Consider the following 21,680-nt stretch of genomic DNA (forward strand, 5'->3'; position numbering starts at 1 on the left):
AAGGAATCTTTAACTGTTTTTCTAATTACAGAATCCCTCTAAAAATCAGATCAAAATCTGCATACAGTAATTCCTCTATATATACAAATTCCTTTCTGAGAGCACATTTGTTAAGTTTAACTTTATTATTAAGTCCAATAAAGTTAGCTTCTGTGTCTGTGTGTGGGTGTGTGTGTGTGTGTGGGTGTGTGTGTGTGTGTGTGTGTGTACGTGCTTGGGAACACTCACTCCTGTCCAACTCTTAGCGATTCCCTGGACTGTAGTCTGCCAGGGTGGAGTAGGTTGCCATTTCCTACTTCAGGGGACCCTCCCGACCTAAGGATAGAACTCGTGTCTCTTGCATGCCCTGCATTTGTGGGCAGATTCTTTACCACTGCACCACCTGAAACCCTAAAGTTAGGCTAGATATGCAATTAACACAGTTGGCTATTAGAACTGTACAGTAATAGGCTTAAAATACTCTTCACACAAATACATATAAAACAAACAGGAAAAAGAAAACATGTTAATATTAAAGAAAACATATTTAACTTTACAGTACAGTAGTAGTACAGTACAACAGCTGGCACATGGGGGCTGGCACTGGGTGAACAGGCAGGAAGACTTACTGATCGGAGAGAGAGGAGATGGGAGACCTGAAGAAGCGTCAGCACCGAGATGGAGGGGAAGCTGCAGTTTCACTCACGCCTGATGTGGATGGCACAAGTTCTGGTTCCTTGCTGGATTCAATTCTGTCTACCGTTTTGAAATAAATGATCCAGTGATGTCTGGGTGGTAGCTGCTTTATTTTTCTCATCATAGATAACACAGTAGCCCTGGACTGCATTCTGTAAGGTTGCTGCAACCTTCATGTACCCTGGTACATTCTGGGCCTGTGTCTCAAAAACTAACAGTGCCTCCTCAAATAAAGAAAATCCCCTTGCTTTTCCTGTACTGTGAACCTCTTAGGTTGTCTAGTTCTTCTTACTCTTGTTTTTCTTTGTCCTTTCTCTGGGCCTCTAGTTCCATTAGGTCTTCATGGTTAAGCTCCTCTTGTGTAGTAACAGCACTGTACAGCAAAGTACACAAATCACAACAAGTGGTAGAGGATGCATGCAAATGACAATGTGCATCAGCCACGCGAACTAACTTATGTGAATGGACATGGGAACACGCATTCACATTTGAAAGTTTGAAACTTCACGGTTCATGTGTAGGGGGTTTACTTTACTTTCTTCCAAGAAAATTATAGTAGTTTCCACTCAACTTCAGGGATTGAACCCTTGAAGCTTTTAAGTGGAGAAGTATTATATTGTACCATGTATTACAGAGAGCCAAGATTGCAGACAGTGAAAATAGCTGATTATTGCAAGTGCTTAATTATGGTAGCAAAAATTAGAAAAAAGGGGTAAAGAATGATGAGATATTAAGAAAAACTAAACACAATTTGATAACTGATTGCACAAGAAGAGTAAGGGGGAGTATATACTTAAAAGTGATTGCAAACTTTTGATTTGGGGTGAAACAACGATGGCTTTAATTATTTGACAAATTGGTCGTGTCAGAAAAAAGATAGAACAAACAGGAAGGAAGGTTGGAAGGAAAAGAGGGAAGGAGAGGAAGAAAGGAAGAAAAAAAGAAAAGGAAAATAGTTCTAATGTTACATGGTCAAGAAAATAGGAAAAGTAGTTACATAATTAAGGCAAATTATTTTTAAAAGAACCAGGACCCTACAAGAACCTGATACAAAGGGAGAATACTGCTGCATGGAAGGGAAAGGCTCTCCTTCCAAGGAGACATTTTTATTTACTTAAAATATCAAGATGCAATAGAATCCTCTTCTAACAAGTGCTATGAACAATTAGGCTTCAGGGAGGTCAAACAAAGAGGGTCCTACAAACTAAACCTGCATTCTCTGAAAGAAATGTAAATTGAGACAAGCTGAAAGGAAACCACTTCATTGATCTAAGGCTATCAATAATTCACAGAGAATGATCAAAAACTGGCCACCCTACTTGATCTGTAAATCAAAGCTGTACCACATAGCACTACATTGCTCCTCATCAGCATTTTTATACATTACAATACAAATTTTACTCTGTGCTCCCAATAATAAAATCTACTAATATGGGATCTGGTTGCAGTTTCTAAGAACAAAATCCCATGTGTGGTTCTAAATTATTAAATGCAATTTAAAAATGCAAAATGTTCATTTTTCTTCCTTTAAAAAACCTTTACATATTTTGTTTAGAACTAAATGGATGGTATTAAGGTTACAAACTAATGAGTAAAAATCACAAAAGCAGATAAAATGGACCTGATTCAGGTAGCTATGAGGACAGTAGTGAGGAGATAGGGCACAGAGGGCTTCAGAGTTCATGGCTCATCATCGTTTGTTGGAAACAAACAATCAATAGGATATATGACTCTGACAAAGATGGGAAACATTTTGAGCCATTACTTTCACCCTCTCCCACAGATGAATGGTATATGAGTAAAGAAGTGTGGGTTTGTGCATTTTCCAATGACTTACAGATTTAATAAAAAAAGAAAGAAAATTCATTTATTCTTTTTATGGGTCCCAATGTATGGATGCTCATAGATGGAGTGTAAGAAATAAAACATCACATCATTACTGACCACTTTTACTTTAATTGCATGCTTCTAACAGGACATTTTCATCAAGAGGCTTTTTAGCTCCTCTTCACTTTCTGCCATAAGGGTGGTGTCATCTGCATATCTGAGGTTATTGATATTCTTCCCGGCAATCTTGATTCTAGCTTGTGCTTCTTCCAGCCCAGCGTTTCTCATGATGTACTCTGCATAGAAGTTAAATAAGCAGGGTGACAATATATGGCCTTGACGTATTCCTTTTTCTATTTGGAACCAGTCTGTTGTTCCATGTCCAGTTCTAACTGTTGCTTCCTGACCTGCATATAGGGTTCTCAAGAGGCAGGTTAGGTGGTCTGGTATTCCCATTTCTTTCAGAATTTTCCACAGTTCATTGTGATCCACACAGTCAAAGACTTTAGCATAGTCAATAAAGGAGAAATAGATGTTTTTCTGGAACTCTCTTGCTTTTTCCATGATCCAGTGGATGTTGGCAATTTGATCTCTGGTTCCTCTGCCTTTTCTAAAACCAGCTTGAACATCTGGAATTTCACGGTTCACTTACTGCTGAAGCCTGGCTTGGAGAATTTTGAGCATTACTTTTCTAGCGTGTGAGATGAGTGCAACTGTGCAGTAGTTTGAGCATTCTTTGACATTGCCTTTCTTTGGGATTGGAATGATAACTGACCTTTTCCAGTGCTGTGGCCACTGTTGAGTTTTCCAAATTTGCTGGCATATTGAGTGCAGCACTTTCACAGCATCATCTTTCAGGATTTGAAATAGCTCAACTGGAATTCCATCACTTCCACTAGCTTTGTTCGTAGTGATGCTTTCTAAGGCCCACTTGACTTCACATTCCAGGATGTCTGGCTCTAGGTGAGTGATCACACCATTGTGATTATCTGGGTCATGAAGATCTTTTTTGTACAGTTCTTCTGTGTATTCTTGCCACCTCTTCTTAATATCTTCTGCTTCTGTTAGGTCTATACCATTTCTGTCCTTTATCGAGCCCATCTTTGCATGGAATGTTCCCTTGGTATCTCTAATTTTCCTGAAGAGGTCTCTAGTCTTTCCCATTCTGTTGTTTTCCTCTATTTCATTGCAGCCATGAAATTAAAATACGCTTGCTTCTTGGAGGGAAAGTTATGACCAACCTAGATAGCATTTTCAAAAGCAGACACATTACTTTGCTAACAAAGGTCCGTCCAGTCAAGGCTATGGTTTTTCCAGTGGTCATGTATGAATGTGAGAGTTGGACTGCGAAGAAGGCTGAGCACCGAAGAATTGATGCTTTTCAACTGTGGTGTTGGAGAAGATTCTTGAGAGCCCCTTGGACTGCAAGGAGATCCAACCAGTCCATCCTAAAGGAGATCAGTCCTGGGTGTTCATTGGAAGGACTGATACTGAGGCTGAAACTCCAATACTTTGGCCACCTTCATGCGAAGAGTTGACTCACTGGAAAGGACCCTGATGCTGGGAGGGATTGGTGGCAGGAGGAGAAGGGGATGACAGAGGATGAGATGGCTGGATGGCATCACCAACTTGATGGACATGAGTTTGGGTAAACTTGGGGAGTTGGTGATGGATAGGGAGGCCTGGCATGCTGAAATTCATGGGGTCACAAAGAGTCAGACACTACATGAGCAACTGAAATGAACTGAACTGAACTGAATGATTTGTTTGAATCATTTTTTTAGACTTCTGTTCCTTTTAGTAGTATTTATCTCACTAGCAAGATTCACTATGAGATGACATTAACTATTTCTCAAGTACTTGCTATATTATTATAAGCAAAGTCTCCAAAGGTGTTTTGAGGGCCAGAAATTTGTTTCAATCCAACATGTCTTAGCACTTCCAATTGCTCTTCTTACCCTCCCACTACCTCATAGTCAGCAATGAGGTGATAAGAGCTGCACCCAAAAAGTTTTCTCCCCAAACTGCTGTTAGGTTACCTAGTGGAGGAAGTGACATTGTACATGTCTCACATCTTATGAAAGAGCTATTATTATACCCTCAGATCAAAAAAAACAGATTTGTTTTTTTACAGTAATGTTTTCAGATTAAAATAATTACAGAAATCACCAAGTACAGGTACTTACAGTTTAAGTAAACTTAAGTTTGTGACCTTTCCTGGGTACCTGAGGTACCACAGGCACTATTAATAGCTGGGGATGAGAGAGATGGTATCAATTTAATACTGTAAAGCTAGGAAACTATCCACAATATTGCCCTGTCTTCTGACACCATCTAAAGAGTCTAGGCATTTTGCTAATCACCTTCACTTTTGACACAAATCACAAGTTCAGAGATCCCCCAGACCACCCACAAGTTACATAATTTTCTAGAAAAACTGACAGATATCAATGAAAGTTGGCAGTTTCCCTGGTGGCTCAGATGGTAAAGAATCTTCCCACAAGGCAGGAGACACAGGTGTGATCCCTGAGTTAGGAAGATCCCCTGGAGAAGGGAATGGAAACCCACTCCAGTATTCTTGCCTGGAGAATTTCATGGACAGAGGAGCCTGGTGGGCTGTATTCTTTGGGGTCACAAAGAGTTGGACATGACTGAGCAACTAACACTTTTCACTTTTTCACTGAAAGCTATTATACTTATGGTTATAGTTACAATAGAAGGATACAGATTAAAACCAGACAAGGGAAGTGAGGCAGTTGGTAGAGTTTAGAAGATCTGCACATATGGATCATGCAGCTGTTCTTTCCTGGTGAAGTCACGAATAGTATTAATTCCTCCCACCAATGATGTGTGCTGACAGACGTGAAGAATTAGAACTCAGGAAACATCACGTAAGCTTTGGTTTCCAGAGTTTTAATGGGGGTTAGACACAGACCTAGTTGACTGTCTCCTAGAAGACTGGGTTGGGGAATTCCATAAAACACATTATTGGGAAACCAAAAAAAATTGGAAGATGTACTGTAGATTAAAGGGTTATATTCTTGTAAATTTATAAAGCTGATAACTGTACTATGATGCAAAAAAAGTAAGACCATATCCATTTTCTTAGGAAACACACACTGACATATTTAGGGATTAAAGGGTAGAACTACATGTGTAACTTACTTTAAAATTGCTCAAAATATTATATGCATACATAGCATATATATATGTACACACATAATTATTTATGTACATTATGTCATAGATACACAAACATATACATACACGTACATATATGCACATATATATGTGATGTGTATAAATGTGTGTATATACACACATATATGTGTATGAGTGTGTGTGTATATATATATATATATATGTGTGTGAAAGAGAGAGTGACAAAGAGGAAAATCTGGAGAAAGAACAGATGACAAAGTAAATTGGCTACAGTGTTAAAATAAGTAAATTTGGGTAGTCTGCATAAACACTAATTTTTCTTCATACTATTTTTAATTTCAAATTTTGATAATTTGAAACTATTTGATATAGTACAATATAGTTTAAAAAATCATCTAAAAATGGAGAGAAAACACTGTTCTATTTCCAATCTTGTTTCAAGATGAGGCAACAAAACATCCGTGTATGAGTGAGGCTTTCGGTTGCAGGGAATGATGAAAACTCAAAGGCGCTCACACACTAAATGGAAATAACAGAACAGGAGCAGCATCAGGCACTTTGAGTCTATGAATTCCAAATACGTCACAGAGCTTCACCTTTGTCTCTTTCTCAAATCCTACTTCCTATGTTACCTATTTCCTCTTTAACCCTCTCAGATACTCAAAATTCCTGTGACAATAAACATGGGTCTCCACTGACTCCTAGATTCAAGCGATGCTTACTTATGGCTAGTGATTTCAGCAAGAAGATTCAAATAGTTCTTAAAAATTCCAGAAAACAAAACAAAAAACAAATTCTCTAGGCTTTCAATGGTTTTGCTTAAGCAAGTAGGATGAGGCACCATGGACAGTGTGTGGTGCTCTGATTAGCCAGGTCTATATCACACGACTACCTGAGTCATGGCAGGGAGAGGGCCATGGGTGTCAATCACACAGGAACCATGTGATTTAGAGATGGATGAGTGGTTCCCAAAAGAAAATGAGGAGTTCTGTTATTATACAAGAATAGGCAAACAACAAAAAGGAAAATCCCCATGACCACCATTCAAAGGATTTCACTACCCTATCAAACTCCATGTTCCCTTATCTCTTAACACCTTTCCTTACAGCAGTGTCTTTTGTTGAGTCTGGGAAAAGGGTTTATATTACAAGGCTGCCCTCAGGAAGAGCTCAAGGTCTATTTACAAGGTCTCCTTACAAGTTCTACAAAGACCCACTCTGTGAACACAGTAGCCTGGGGGCTGATGGGGTTGACACCACAGGACCTGAGGAGTAGGCAAACCATTAACTCCACAGGCAGAGGCACTTGAACAGTTCTTCCCAGTGAAATTTATGACATTCATGAATTCACAAGTAGTCTGAGATTTTCCTCTTAAATGGGGAATCCATAAAACCAAAGCTTCTGGATGAGACATGCAGGTAGTTTATTTCAGTTGAAAGTTGTATTGATTTTAACATGTCCCGGTATTACATTTAACACACAATGAGTACATAATATATGAATATTTAATAACCATTCAAATACATTTAAACTATCAAATATGCATGAATAAATATCTATATACTACCAGAAAAACAGAACACATTTGCCAAGTGAGTTGACATCCTTTGTTTAGTAGACTGAAAAATTCATCTCAATAGTACTAAAAGGATGTAAACTGATTTAAACAAAAACAACATTTTGAACTTATTATCACTGAACAAAAATTGTTGCCTGACATATCAGTACACACAGGATGTTGCGGCCTCAAGCCATCACATTACAGCAGCCTGAGAGTGAGCCCTGAGGGAACTTAGGGTGTTAAAGCACAGGGTATGGGCCCCAGATACTGAGGTGCATATTAAAGGAATGATTTCCAAGGAGCAGTCTGACTTTTGCATCTTCACGTACAAAGAAAAGAAGCAGAACAGATTAAGAAGAGCTGGCAAGAATACACAGAAGAACTATACAAAACAGACCTTAATGACCTAGATAACAACAATGGCATGGTCACTTACCTAGAGCCAGACATCCTGGAGCGTGAAGTAAAGTGGGCCTTAGGAAGCATCACTAGAAATAAAGCTAGTGGAGGTGATGGAACTCCAGCTGGCGCTATCTAAAATTCTAAAAGAGATGATGCTGTTAAAGTGTTGTACTCAATATGTTAGCAAATTTGGAAAACTCAGTAGTGGTCACTGAACTGGAAAAGGTCAGTTTTCATTCCAGTCTCAAAGAAGGACAATGCCAAAGAATGTCCAAACTGCCATACAATTGCCTTCATTTCACATGCTAGCTCAAAGTCCTTTGAGTTAGGCTTCAGCAGTATTTGAAACAAGAATTTCTAGATGTACAAGCTGGGTTTCAAATATGTAGAGGAATCAGAGTTCAAATTGCCAACATTCGTTGGCAACAATTTGTTGCCAACATTTATTGGCAATGGGAAGGTAAGACCATTCCAGAAAGACATCTACTTCTGCTTCATTGACAGTGCTAAAGCTTTTGACTATGTGGATAACAATAAACTGGAAAATCCTTAAAGAGATGGAAGTATCAGACCACTTTACTTATCTCCTGAGAAGCCTATATGCAGGTGAAAAAGCAACAGTTAGAACTGGACATGAAATTACTCATTTAAAATTGGGAAAGGAGTGCCACAAGGCTGTACATTGTTATCATGCTTATTTAATGTATATGGAGAGTATATAATATAAAATGCCCAGCTGGATGAATCACAAGCTGGAATCAAGACTACTGGGAGAAATATCAGCAACCTCAGATATGCAGATGATACCACTGTAATGGCAGGAAGTAAAATGGAACTAAAAAGCCTCTTGATGAGGATGAAAGAAGAGAGTGAAAAAGCTGGCTTGAAACTCAACATTCAAAAAACTAAGACCATGGCCTCCAGTCCCATTACTTCATGACAAATAGATGGAGAAAAAGTGAAAGCAGTGACAGACTTTATTTTCTTGGGCTCCAAAAATCACTGGATGGTGACTGTAGCCGTGAAACTGAAAGACACTCCCTGGAAGGAAAGCTATGACAAAACTAGGCAACATCCTAAAAAGCAGAGGTGCCACTTTGCTGATCAAGGTCCATATAGTCAAAGCTATGGTTTTCCCAGTAGTCATGTATGGATGTGAGAGTTGGACCATAAAGAAGGCTGAGAGCCAAAGAACTGATGCTTTCAAACTGTGGTGCTAGAGAAGACTCTTGGACAGCAAGAAGATAAGCCAGTCAATTCTAAAGGAAATCAACCCTGAATATTCACTGGAAAGACTGTTGCAAAAAAAAAATAATAATAATAAAAAAGACTGTTGCTGAAGCTCCAATACTTTGGCCACCTGATACATAGAGCTGACTCACTGAAAAAGACCCTGGTGCTGGATAAGATTGAAGGCAAGAGGAAAAGGGATGACAGAGGATAAAATGGTTGGATGGCATCAATGACTCAATGGACATGAATCTGAACAAACTCTGGGAGATAATGGAGGACAGAAGGGCCTGGCATGCTACAGTCTGTGGGGTCATAAAGAGTTGGACATGACTTAGCAATTTAACAACAACAATACAAAGAAAAATGCTGTATTCCTCAACTTTGAGATACCTCATTTTCTTTAAATAACAGCAATCTTTTGATGTTCCAACTGCCTGCTCTTTTTTGAAAACCCCTATATATCCTAATTCCTTCCTTACCTCTTGCCAGCAGTCTCTCAGAGCTATCTGCGATGTTGTATCCCTGTCTTGAGTTCTCAGTTTTGCCTATCAAATTAAACATAATTCTCAAATTTAAGGTTGTGCACTTTTTATCAGTTGACATTGTTAACATCACACTTTTGTAACATAAAAAATGATTTAAAAACAATTCTTATAGAGTTCATTTGCTGGCAGCAAAGCCAAAAACCTGTTCTTAGCAACTAGTAAAATGTTTTTCCAAAGCAGAAACTAGTAAAATACTTTTCTGTACAAATAACCACCAACTCTAATTTGCAATGCACTAATGTGTTTCTTTTTTCCACAAAAGAACACTTAAAAAATCTCTACCTAAATGCCAGATATGATAGCATATGATAACCGTCACTGGCTTTACAGAATTAATTATCCAAATACTGTCTTAGAACTAGGGAAACAAAATTACTCCTATCTCCAACTAAAACATTTTTGTCTCAAACATTTCATATTAAAGGTCCCAAAACAACAGTGTTTAAGGGGGGAAAAAGATTAATGAATAACAGTAAACAAAAATTTTGTGGTTAATAAAACATAAGGGCAAATTTTCCCACCTCACAATTGATGCTATGAGTATTTTTCCTCTATCTATAACTACTAAGTTAAGAATATATAATCCTGATTTCCTTTTTCTCCATTTTAGCTAAGCTCTGGGGCAATAAACCAGAATATTTGTGGAGCTCGGGAAGTTTGGAAAAATGATCCATCTTTCATATTTTTCTAGCCAGTTCCCATAGTCTGAAATTTACATTTCACCTGTCGCTTCATTCAGTATCTCTGCAAGACTTCTGAAAGATGCTCACTAATCATTTTCAGAGTGGAGACACAGATGAAAAGAGTAGATAAAAAGAGTCCTGGCACTGTGATTTGGTACAATAGGAATGGTGCCTCACCCAGAAGAAATAACATAATTTTAACTCAATAAACATATTTATTTTACTGGACCTATCACTTACATGCTATGGTCAAAGTCCCCTTGTAACTAAACAATCCATATGCTCAGGCAAACAATGGCAAGCTACTCTATGTACAAACTTTAGCACTGAGTATAATGAAATTGTTGCCATCTCTACATTGATGATATATGAAGTGGACTGTCACAAAGAGCTCTCTCCTTTAGTCAGAACAATGGTAATTAGCTTAGGCAAATAAATAGATTGGTTTCCTCTAAGATCTTATTTGTAGTACAGAGAATACTGAACATTCAGAACAATAAGACGGGAAGAGAAGATATTGAAAAACAACTGAAAGGATAGAAAGAAATTTGCAAAATTCACAGGGATATTCGTAATGAGAATGAACAAGCATGAGTTCACTATTATACTTTGTGAAATAAGTCTGGCAGAGAAAGACAAATACTATCTGATATCACTTATATGTGGAATCTAAAAAATAATACTAAAAATGTATATAGTAAAAGAAAAACAGGCTCACAGATATAGAAAACAAACTACTGGTTACTAGATAGTAGAGGGAATAAGAAGAAGTTAGGGGTATGGGATTAATAGATACATATTACTATATATAAAATACATAAGCAAAAAGGATATACTATATTATATGTAACAGGAAGTTACAACCATTATCTTGTAATAAATTTTAATGGAGTATAATCTATAAGAATACTGACTCACTATGCTATACACATAAACTAACATAACATTGTAAATAAACTATTAAAAAGTTATGTAGCTGCTTAACTTGTTTTAGAAACCCACAATAGATAGAGCTTTTGTAGGCATGAGATGAAGGACATCATCAAGTTTCAATATTTGCCTTTTTAAATCAAGAACAGGACAAAAGTTACCCACTTAACCATTATCTTGTAATAAAATTTTTAATGGAGTATAATCTATAAGCAAACATGACTCACTATGCATATGCACATAAACTAACATAACATTGTAAATAAACTATTAAAAGTTCTGTAATAGTTTCATCCATCTCATCAGAACTGATTCAAATGTTTTTAAAGTAATATATATGTATCTTATCCATTCAATGGACATCTAAGACAATTGTCTCTTTCAACTTCTATTTTTTTTCTTCCTACATTTTCTTTTCTTAGTGACTTCTTTTTGTCTCAAGGCTTTAAACTTACCTTTTCACTAAAATCTTTCAAATATATATCTCCATCTGAGATCTCCCAGCTGATCTCCAGACTCAAATATTCTATCTGACCTTGTCATTTGGATGTCTCACTGACATCTCAAGTTGAATATGTCTTAAAAAGGATCTTTACTCCCACTTCATTCCAACCCATTCCCCCAAAAAGAATACCAAGAATCTCGGAGACATTCTTCATTTCTTCTTTTCTTGAACTCCCACATTCACTGTCAGGTTATATTTGGAATTAATATTCTTTTCTCCATCTCTTCTTCCACCACCTCTGGTCAAGCTTTACATGCCACCCGTATATTCTGCAGCTATAAAAATCAAACTAAGCCACATCATTCCTTCACCTATTACTCCACCATGTATTTCTATTGTATTTATGATAAACACAAAAGTAAGGAAATGCCCCCTCAAAATCCTGCATGAACAAGCTACTGCTTGCTTCTCCATTTAAATTCATCAAGTGTTTCCTTCCTATGCTCAAGTTATGCAAGTCTCTCTATTTCAAGAACATGTTATTGTCTTCTGGAGGCAGCATCTTTAAAGCCCAAAGTTTCTCTGCTAGGAGCCGTATTCTCCAGACTCTGTGTCTTTCTGGTTTCTTTCATTATCACCTCCTTCTACAAGCATGTCCTGACCATTCCATCTGAAACAGCCGTTAATTAACTCTCAGTCACATAACTAAGTCACATAATAAGCAAACCTGGTTTATTTATTTCATGGTTCAAATCATAATCCATCATTATTTCCATTAGTTAAATATAAGTCTGTGTCTTCCACACAAGAATGTATGCTCTGTGAATGCAGAATATTGTCTGTTTTGTCCTCTCCTTTCCCCCGGGTCTCTGTCATCTAATAGGGGCTTAGTACATATTTGTTGATTAAATGAAGAGACTGCATTTAAGAATTTGGGTAGACCAATAGCTCTAATAAGTCACCCCCACATCACAGTAGTTTAGCCCCCAAATAAATTTATTCCTGGCTCACATATGAGTCCAAAGCAAGTCAGTGGAGATGGTAGATACCCCAACATCCTCAATGTATAGCTGCTGATTTTTTTTTTTCCCTAGGAAATGACATCCAGCTGGCAGATGGGTGAGAGAAAGAGAGAGAGAAAACAAGAGAGGTAGCTGTAAAGGCACTATCTCTGTTAAATTTTCTCAGCAAAAGCAATACATGTTACTTGTGATTCACATTTTAACATCCAGACTGCTCACACAGCCCCACACAAATGCAAAGATATATGCAACTTAGCCTCTTGTTCAGGGAGAAACAACAGGCTTACTGAACAGCCAGCTGGTCTTCTCCCACTCCATTACATGGCTACTTGACTACATATGTTGGCATCTTCTGTCTCCATCAAGATATGGATCTATTTTTACATCTACTTACTTATTTATGGCTGTGTTGGGTCTTCATTGCTGTGAGAGCCTCTCTTTAGTTGCAGTGGGCAGGCTGCTCATTGCAGTGGCTTCTCTTGCTGTAGAGCATGGACTCTGGGGTGGGGGGCTTCAGTAATTGTGGCATGCAGGCTCAGTAGCTGCAGGCTCTAGAGCACAGGCTCATTAGTTGTGGTACACTGGCTTAGTTGCTTTACGGCGTGTGGAATCTTCCCAGGTCAGGGATTGAACCCATGTCTCCTACATTGGCAGGCAGATTCCTAATCACTGAGCCAGCAGCGAAGTCTGAAGATGTCAACGATTCTGATTCTCTCCTGTACTCAGCATTTAGGCCAAAACTATATAAGGCTTCTATTAAACACTTTGTAGGTTCTCTTGATTAATTGATTAAAATGAGTATAACAAGGATGAACACATACATAGCTTGCTGGCAAGTAAACAATTTCAGAATAATCAATATATCTGGGTTTAAACTACATCCTTGAGTAAATTATACTTGCTTTGTAACACTAAAGTAAATTTTCCTGAACCTCACGTTTTTCCTGTCAAAAGTTTCTTATATTATCACTCTATCACAACAAATTAGTGGACTTTAATGACAAAGCACAATTTTAAGTATTCTAAACTATGCAGTTCCCAAGTATTCTTCCAAGCTTACATTAGAACCAGGATATATAAACCCTTTTCCTTTTAACAAAAGCTGAAGGACTGTATTTTTATACTGCATTCATTATTTATATAGAAATACAGTGATTGAAGCTTACATAAGGACTTCTTAGAAATAAAATAACTGAAATGAAAATAAAATCTGTGTTTGAAATTGAAACTATAGCCTTTTTACGCACTCATATATCAAGACGTTTTTCAGGCAAGTTTTTGCTCCATTTACAATAAATCTGATAGAAATTCTCATTATTCAATGTCCCCAATAACAACCATACTCTATCTTTTAATATCAGAAAGGTTCTATTTACTGAGTAAAATTATCCTCTGTTAATATAACACTGTTTAATTTGTTATATTACAATCAGCATTTATGATATAGAATAACACAATAATTTCATTTCTACTAACAATGAAGTTCATGACATTGTGCAGGAGACAGGAATCAAGACCATCCCCATGGAAAAGAAATGAAAAAAGCAAAATGGCTGTCTGGGGAGGCCTTATAAATAGCTGTGAAAAGAAGAGAGGTGAAAAGCAAAGGAGAAAGGAAAGATATAGGCATCTAAATGCAGAGTTTCAAAGCATAGCAAGAAGAGATAAGAAAGCCTTCTTCAGTGATCAATGCAAAGAAATAGAGGAAAATAACAGATTGGGAAAGACTAGAGACCTCTTCAGGAAAATTAGAGATACCAAGGGAACATTTCATGCAAAGATGGGCTAGATAAAGGACAGGAATGGTATGGACCTAACAGAAGCAGAAGATATTAAGAAGAGGTGGCAAGAATACATGGAAGAACTGTACAAAAAAGATCTTCATGACCCAGATAGTCATGATGATGTGATCACTAATCTAGAACCAGACATCCTGGAATGTGAAGTAAAGTGGGCCTTAGAAAGCATCACTACGAACAAAGCTAGCGGAGGTGATGGAATTCCAGTTAAGCTATTTCAAATCCTGAAAGATGATGCTGTGAAAGTGTTGCACTCAATATGCCAGCAAATTTGGAAAACTCAGCAGTGGCCACAGGACTGGAAAAGATCAGTTATCATTCCAATCCCAAAGAAAGGCATTGTCAAAGAATGCTCAAACTACTGCACAATTGCACTCATCACACATGCTAGTAAAGTAATGCTTAAAATTCTCCAAGCCAGGCTTCAGCAATACGTGAACCGTGAACTCCCTGATGTTCAAGCTGGTTTTAGAAAAGGCAGAGGAACCAGAGATCAAATTGCCAACATCTGCTGGATCATGGAAAAAGCAAGAGAGTTCCAGAGAAACATCTATTTCTCCTTTATTGACTATGCCAAAGCCTTTGACTGTGTGGATCACAATCAACTGTGGAAAATTCTGAAAGAAATGGGAATACCAGACCACCTAACTTGCCTCTTGAGAAATCTGTATGCAGGTCAGGAAGCAACAGTTAGAACTGGACATGGAACAACAGACTGGTTCCAAATTGGGAAAGGAGTATGTCAAGGCTATATATTGTCACCCTGCTTATTTAACTTCTATGCAGAGTACATCATGAGAAAGGCTGGACTGGAAGAAACACAAGCTGGAATCAAGACTGCCGGGAGAAATATCAATAACCTCAGATATGCAGATGACACCACCCTTATGGCAGAAAGTGAAGAGGAGCTAAAAAGCCTCTTGATGAAAGTGAAAGAGGAGAGTGAAAAAGTTGGCTTAAAGCTCAACATTCAGGAAATGAAGATCATGGCATCTGGTCCCATCACTTCATGGGAAATAGATGGGGAAACAGTGTCAGACTTTATTTTTTTGGGCTCCAGAATCACTGCAGATGGTGACTGCAGCCATGAAATTAAAAGACACTTACTCCTTGGAAGAAAACTTATGATCAACCTAGATAACATATTCAAAAGGAGAGACATTTCTTTGCCGACTATGGTCTGTCTAGTCAAGGCTATGGTTTTTCCTGTGGTCATGTATGGATGTGAGAGCTGGACTGTGAAGAAGGCTGAGTGCCAAAGAATTGATGCTTTTGAACTGTGGTGTTGAAGAAGACTCTTGAGAGTCCCTTGGACTGCAAGGAGATCCAACTAGTCCATTCTGAAGGAGATCAGCCCTGGGATTTCTTTGGAGGGAATGATGGTAAAGCTGTAACTCCAGTACTTTGGCCACCTCATGAGAAGAGTTGACTCACTGGAAAAAACTCTGATACGGGGAGGGGGATTGGGGGCAGGAGGAGAAGGGGACGACCGAGGATGAGATGGCTGGATGGCATCACAGACTCGATGGACGTGAGTCTGCGTGAACTCCGGGAGATGGTGATGGACAGGGAGGCCTGGCGTGCTGCGATTCATGAGGTCACAAAGAGTCAGACACGACTGTGCGACTGAACTGAACTGAACAACTTAAAATTACTTTGCATGATTATGGTGACTTACTTTCTTTATTTCATTACTGGCATGATTTTTAAGAAAGGCTCAAGATAAGTCCAATAAAATGTGATTCCTCATTTCAGAACCTAAACTACAATATGTTTCAGACATACTACAGAAATGAATTCTTAAAAGGTTGCATATCAAAAAAAAAAGATTTATACTGTGATATTTTAAGTGCTATAACTTTCAGAGGACACTCACATGGTACTTCATATGATCCTTACTAAAAGCCTGAGTTAGGTGGTATATACAGATGGAAGATTTTTTCCTGTGTTCACCTCACAAATCAGAGAAATTTTGCTCAAAGAGAATAGGTGACTTGCCTTGCACTTTAGCATGTCAACCATAAGTTAGCTCTTACCATTTGACAAAACACACTAAAACTTGTTAATAGTAGAAAATATTAAATATGCTTTGCTCATGGGTCTTTGGGTTAATAATCTAATCTGGCCTCAACTAGGTGATTTGTCTGAGCTTGGCTGGGATTACTCATATGTCTGCAAAAAGGAACAGGAATGGGCAAATTTAATTCAGATGACCATTATATCAACTACTGTGGGAAAGAATCCCTTAGAAGAAATGCAGTAGCCCTTACAATCAACAGAGGACTCCAAAATGCAGTACCGCCTTACCTGGCTTCTGAGAAACCTGCATGCAAGTCACGAAACAACACTTAGAACTGGACACAGAACAACTGACAGGTTCAAAACTGGGAAAGGAGTACATCAAGGATCTATGTTTTCACCCGGCTTATTTAACTTATATGCAGAGTACATTGTGCAAAATGCTGGTCTGGAAGAATCACAAGCTGGAATCCAGACTGCTGGGAGAAATATCAACAACCTCAGATATGCAGATGATACCTCTCTAATGGCAGAAAGTGAAGAGGAACTAAAGAGTCTCTTGATGAGGGTGAAAGAAGAGAGTGAAAAAGCTGGCTAAAACTCAACAGTCAAAAAACTAAGATCATAGTATATAATCCTATCACTTCATGGTAAAGAGAAGGGGAAAAAGTGAAAGTAGCAACAGATTTTATTTCTTTAGCTCCAAAATCACTGAGGGTGATGAATGTAGCCATGAAATTAGAAAACACTTCCTCCTTGGAAGTGAAGTGACAAACAGATTCAAGGGATTAGATCTGATAGAGTGCCTGAAGAACTATGGACAGAGGTTTGTGACATTGTACTGAAGGAGGAACAGACAGAGCTGGACTCCATCTTAGGCCTGTTCATGCTGATCATGCTTGGCCACCTCTCCAATGGACTCTGAACTCTGTGCTTAGTGCCTATGGAAACTACAATAGAAGGATAAGACCCCCTCTGGACAGGGGAATCTTGAAGATCACATCTAGGTTACTCATCGCCTAAGAGAAAACATATCTAAATCGCCTCTGCCTCTGGACAGATCATAAATTTTTTCTGTATCTATAGGGATGTAACTGCAGGCTTACTGATTATTAACTGTTAGAACACCTAACACATGAATGATGGGGTCATTGTGATTGTATTTACTCTTCCTTTGTTTTATGTAAGTCTCAAGGAAATTGAGGTAGTGGGTTCGGACACGTACACAAGGGGTATAAAAGATTTTTACAAAAGCTGGTCAGGGTCTTTGGCTAGGAGGAGACTCTGCCTTGGGCCCGCCAGTGTAATAAACTACACTCCGCTATCTGCATTGTCTTTTTGAGTGAGTTTGTTTCCCGGAATGCGTGACTATAACAGTATAGGAGGCTGTGATCAAGACCATCCCCAAGAAAAAGAAATTCAAATAGGCAAAATGGTTGTCTGAGGATGCCTTACGAATATCTGAGAAAAGAAGAGAAGCTAAAGGTAAAGAAGAAAAGGAAAGATAAACCCATTTCAATGCAGAGTTCCAAAGAATAGCAAAGAGAGATAAGCAACTCTTCCTCGGTGATCAATGCAAAGAAATAGAGTAAAGCAATAGAACAGGAAAGACTAAAGATCTCTACAAGAAAACTCGAGATACCAAGTGAATATTTCATGCAAAAATGGGCACAATAAAGGACAGAAATGATATGGACCTAACAGAGGCAGAAGATATTAAGAAGAGGTGGCAAGAATACACAGAACTATACAAAAAAGATCTTCATGACCAAGATAACCAAAATGGTGTGATCACTCACCTAGAGCCAGACATACTGAAATGCCTTAGGAAGCATCATTACAAACAAAGCTAGTGGAGGTGATGGAATTCCAGTTGAGCTCTTTCAAATCCTAAAAGATGATGCTGTGAAAGTGCTGCACTCAATATGCCAGCAAATTTGGAAAACTCAGCAGTGGCCGCAGCACTGGGAAAAGTCAGTTTTCATTCCAATCCCAAAGAAAGGCAATGCCAAAGAATGCTCAAACTACCACACAACTTCACTCATCTCACATGATAGCAAATTAATGCTCAAAATTTTCCAGGCCAGGCTTCAACTGTATGTGAACTGAGAACTTTCAGATGTTCAAGCTGGATTTAGAAAAGGCAGAAGAACCAGAGATCAAATTGCCAACATCTGTTGGATCATCGAAAAATCAACAGAGTTCCAGGAAAAGATCTATTTCTGCTTTACTGACTATGAAAAAGCTTTTGACTGTGTGGATTACAACAGACTGGAAAATTCTGAAAGAGGTGGGAATACCAGACCACCTTACCTGCCTCCTGAGAAATCTGTACGCAGATCAAGAAGAAACCGTTAGAACTGGACATAGAACAACAACAGACTGGTTCCAAATCAGGAAACAAGTACATCAAGGCTGTATATTGTCACCCTGCTTTTTTCAGTTATATGCAGAAAACATCATGTGAAATGCTGGGCTGGATGAAGCACAAGCTGGAATCAAGATTGCCAAAAGAAGTATCAATAACCTCAGGTATGCAGATTATACTACCCTTATGGCACAAATTGAAGAGTCTCACAAGAGTCTCTTGTGAAAGTAAAAGAGGAGAGTGAAAAATTTGGCTTAAAACTCAGCATTCAGAAAACTAAGATCATGGCATCCAGTCCCATCACTTTATAGCAAATAGATTGGGAAACAATGGAAACAGTGAGAGACTTTATTTTGAGGGGCTCCAAAATCACTGCAGCGGTGATTGCAGCCATGAAATTAGAAGACACTTGCTCCTTGGAAGAAAAGCTATGACATGACTAACTTGGACAGCATATTAAAAAGCAGAGGCATTACTTTGCCACCAAAGGTTCATCTAGTCAAAGCTATGTTTTTTTCCAATAGTCATGTATGGATGTGAGAATTGGACTATAAAGAAAGCTGAGCACCAAAGAACTGATGCTTTTGAACTGTGGTGTTGGAGAAGACTCTTGAGGGTCCCTTGGACTTCAAGGAGATCCAACCAGTCCATCCTAAAGGAAATCAATCCTGAATATTCATTGGAAGGACTAAAGTTGAAGGTGACACTCCAATATTTTGGCCAATCTGATGCGAAGAACTGACTCATTGGTAGAGACCCTGATGCTGGGAAAGATTGAAGGAAGGAGAAGAAGGGGTCGACAGACGATGAGATAGTTGAATGGCATTTCCAACTCAACAGACATGAGTGTAAGTTTACTCGGGGAGTTTGGTGATGGACAGGGAAGTCTGTTGTGCTACAATCCATTAGGTTGCAAAGAGTCAGACACGACTGAGGAATATTATTTTCATATTATTCATTGTTAGGGTATAAAAACACAAATAAATTTTGTGTTTTGACTCTGTGTCCTGAAGCTTTGCTGAATTTCATTTATTAGCTCTAACAGCTCTGTGTGTATGAGAGAGTGTGTAATTTTTAGTGAAAAATGAAAAATGAAAGTGCTAGTTGCTCAGTTGTGTGTGATTCTCTGCGACCCCAAGGACAGTAGCCCACCAGCCTCCTTTGTCCATGGAATTCACTGGGCAAAAATATTGGAATGGCCAGCCATTTCATTCTCCAGGGAATCTTCCCCACACAGGGATGGAATCTGGGTCTCATACATTCCAAGCAGATTCTTCACCTTCTGAGTTACCAAGATTATTTCACCTACTGAGATCATTTTACTCCTTTCTTTTCAATTTGGATGCCTCTTCTTTCATGTTTAATTGCTCTAGCTAAGACTTCCAGTACAAATTTGAATAGAAGTATATGTCCTTTTTTACTCCTGAATTTAGAGGAAAAGTCTTTTAACACTAAATCTGATGTTAACTGTGGAGTTTTTACATATGGCTTTTGTTACACTGACATGGTTTCTTTCTTTCCCTAGTTTATTGAGGATTTCACCATGAAATGGTACTTTATGCTGTCAAATGTTTTTCCTGCATTAATTGAGATGATTTTTTCCCTTCATTCTGTTAATATGATATGTTATACTGGTTGACTTTCATATACTGTACCAGGCTTTCTTTGCAGGAATAAATCATACTTGGCCATGATGTACAGCCTGTCTAATGAGCTCTTGAATCCTGTTTGCTACTGTTTTACTGAGGATTGTTCTTGTGTAGTTACTCAGTTGTCTGACTCTTTGGCAGCCCCATGGACTGCAGCCCGTCAGGCTCTTCTGTCCATGGGATTTCCCAGGCAAGAATATTTGAGTGAGGTGCTGTTTCCTTCTCCAGGGGCTCTTCTTTCCCCAGGGATCAACTCCACATTTCCTGCATTGGTAGGAGGATTCTTTACCACTGAGCCATTTGGGAAGCCTTTACTGGAGGTACTTTTTATCAATAACCATAAGGGATACATAGAATTTTTGAAGCGCTTCATCTGGCTTTGGTATCAAAGTACTGCTGGCCTCATAGAATGAGTTAGAAAGTGTTAATTCCCTCTTCAGTTTTTGGAAAAGGATGGAGCTTATTCATTCTTTAAATGTTTGCTATAGCATAATGGTTAAACCATCTGGTCATGGGTTTTTTTTCTTTGTTAGGCAGCTTTTGATTACTGATTAAAACTCAGAAGTAGTTAGAGATCTATTCAGATTTTCTGTTGCTTTATGGATCCATCTTGGTAGGCTGTATATGTCTAAGAATTTCTCAATTTCATCTAGATTGTTCAATTTTTGATGTACAGTTGTTCATAGTAATATTTTATAGTTCTTTTTATTCCTGTAAAATTGGTAGTAATATAAATTCATTTCTGATTTTAGTAATAGGAGTATTTTCTTTTTCTTTCCTAGTTAGTCCAGTTAAGAACTTGTCAAAAACCTATTTCTTATTTTCAATGATTTTCTCATTTGTTCTTCTACTCTCTATTTCATTCCTCTCTGGTCTAAGCTTATAATTTTATTTCTTTCATTCTCCCAGCTTTGGTCTTAGTTTGTTCTTTTTTTCATTTTTTGTTAACGTTGAAAGTTAGGTTATTGATTTGAGATCTTACTTCTTTTTAAATGTAAGTGTATGTAGCAATATATTCCCCTTGAACACTATTTCGTTGCATCCCATGAGTTTTACTATCTTGTGTTTGCATTCTTGCCTTCATCTGATTAAAGTCATTTTTAAAAGTTCCCCTGTACTGTTCCCCTGATTTACTGTTTGATCCAAAAGTTGTTTAAGAGTATATTGTTTAATTTCCACATACTTGTGCATTTTTCTTTTTTTTTTTTGCTAGTAATTTCATTACACTGTTATAAAAATGCCACTTTTATTTCCACCTTTTAAAATATATTATGACTTGTTTTGTTGTCTAACAAATAAACGGTCTATCCTGGAAAACATTCTGTGTGCATGTGAGGAAATTTTATATTCTGATTTTGTT

This window comes from Ovis aries, chromosome 19, assembly GCF_016772045.2.
Source record: "Ovis aries strain OAR_USU_Benz2616 breed Rambouillet chromosome 19, ARS-UI_Ramb_v3.0, whole genome shotgun sequence".
In the NCBI taxonomy this organism is placed as follows: Eukaryota; Metazoa; Chordata; class Mammalia; order Artiodactyla; family Bovidae; genus Ovis; species Ovis aries.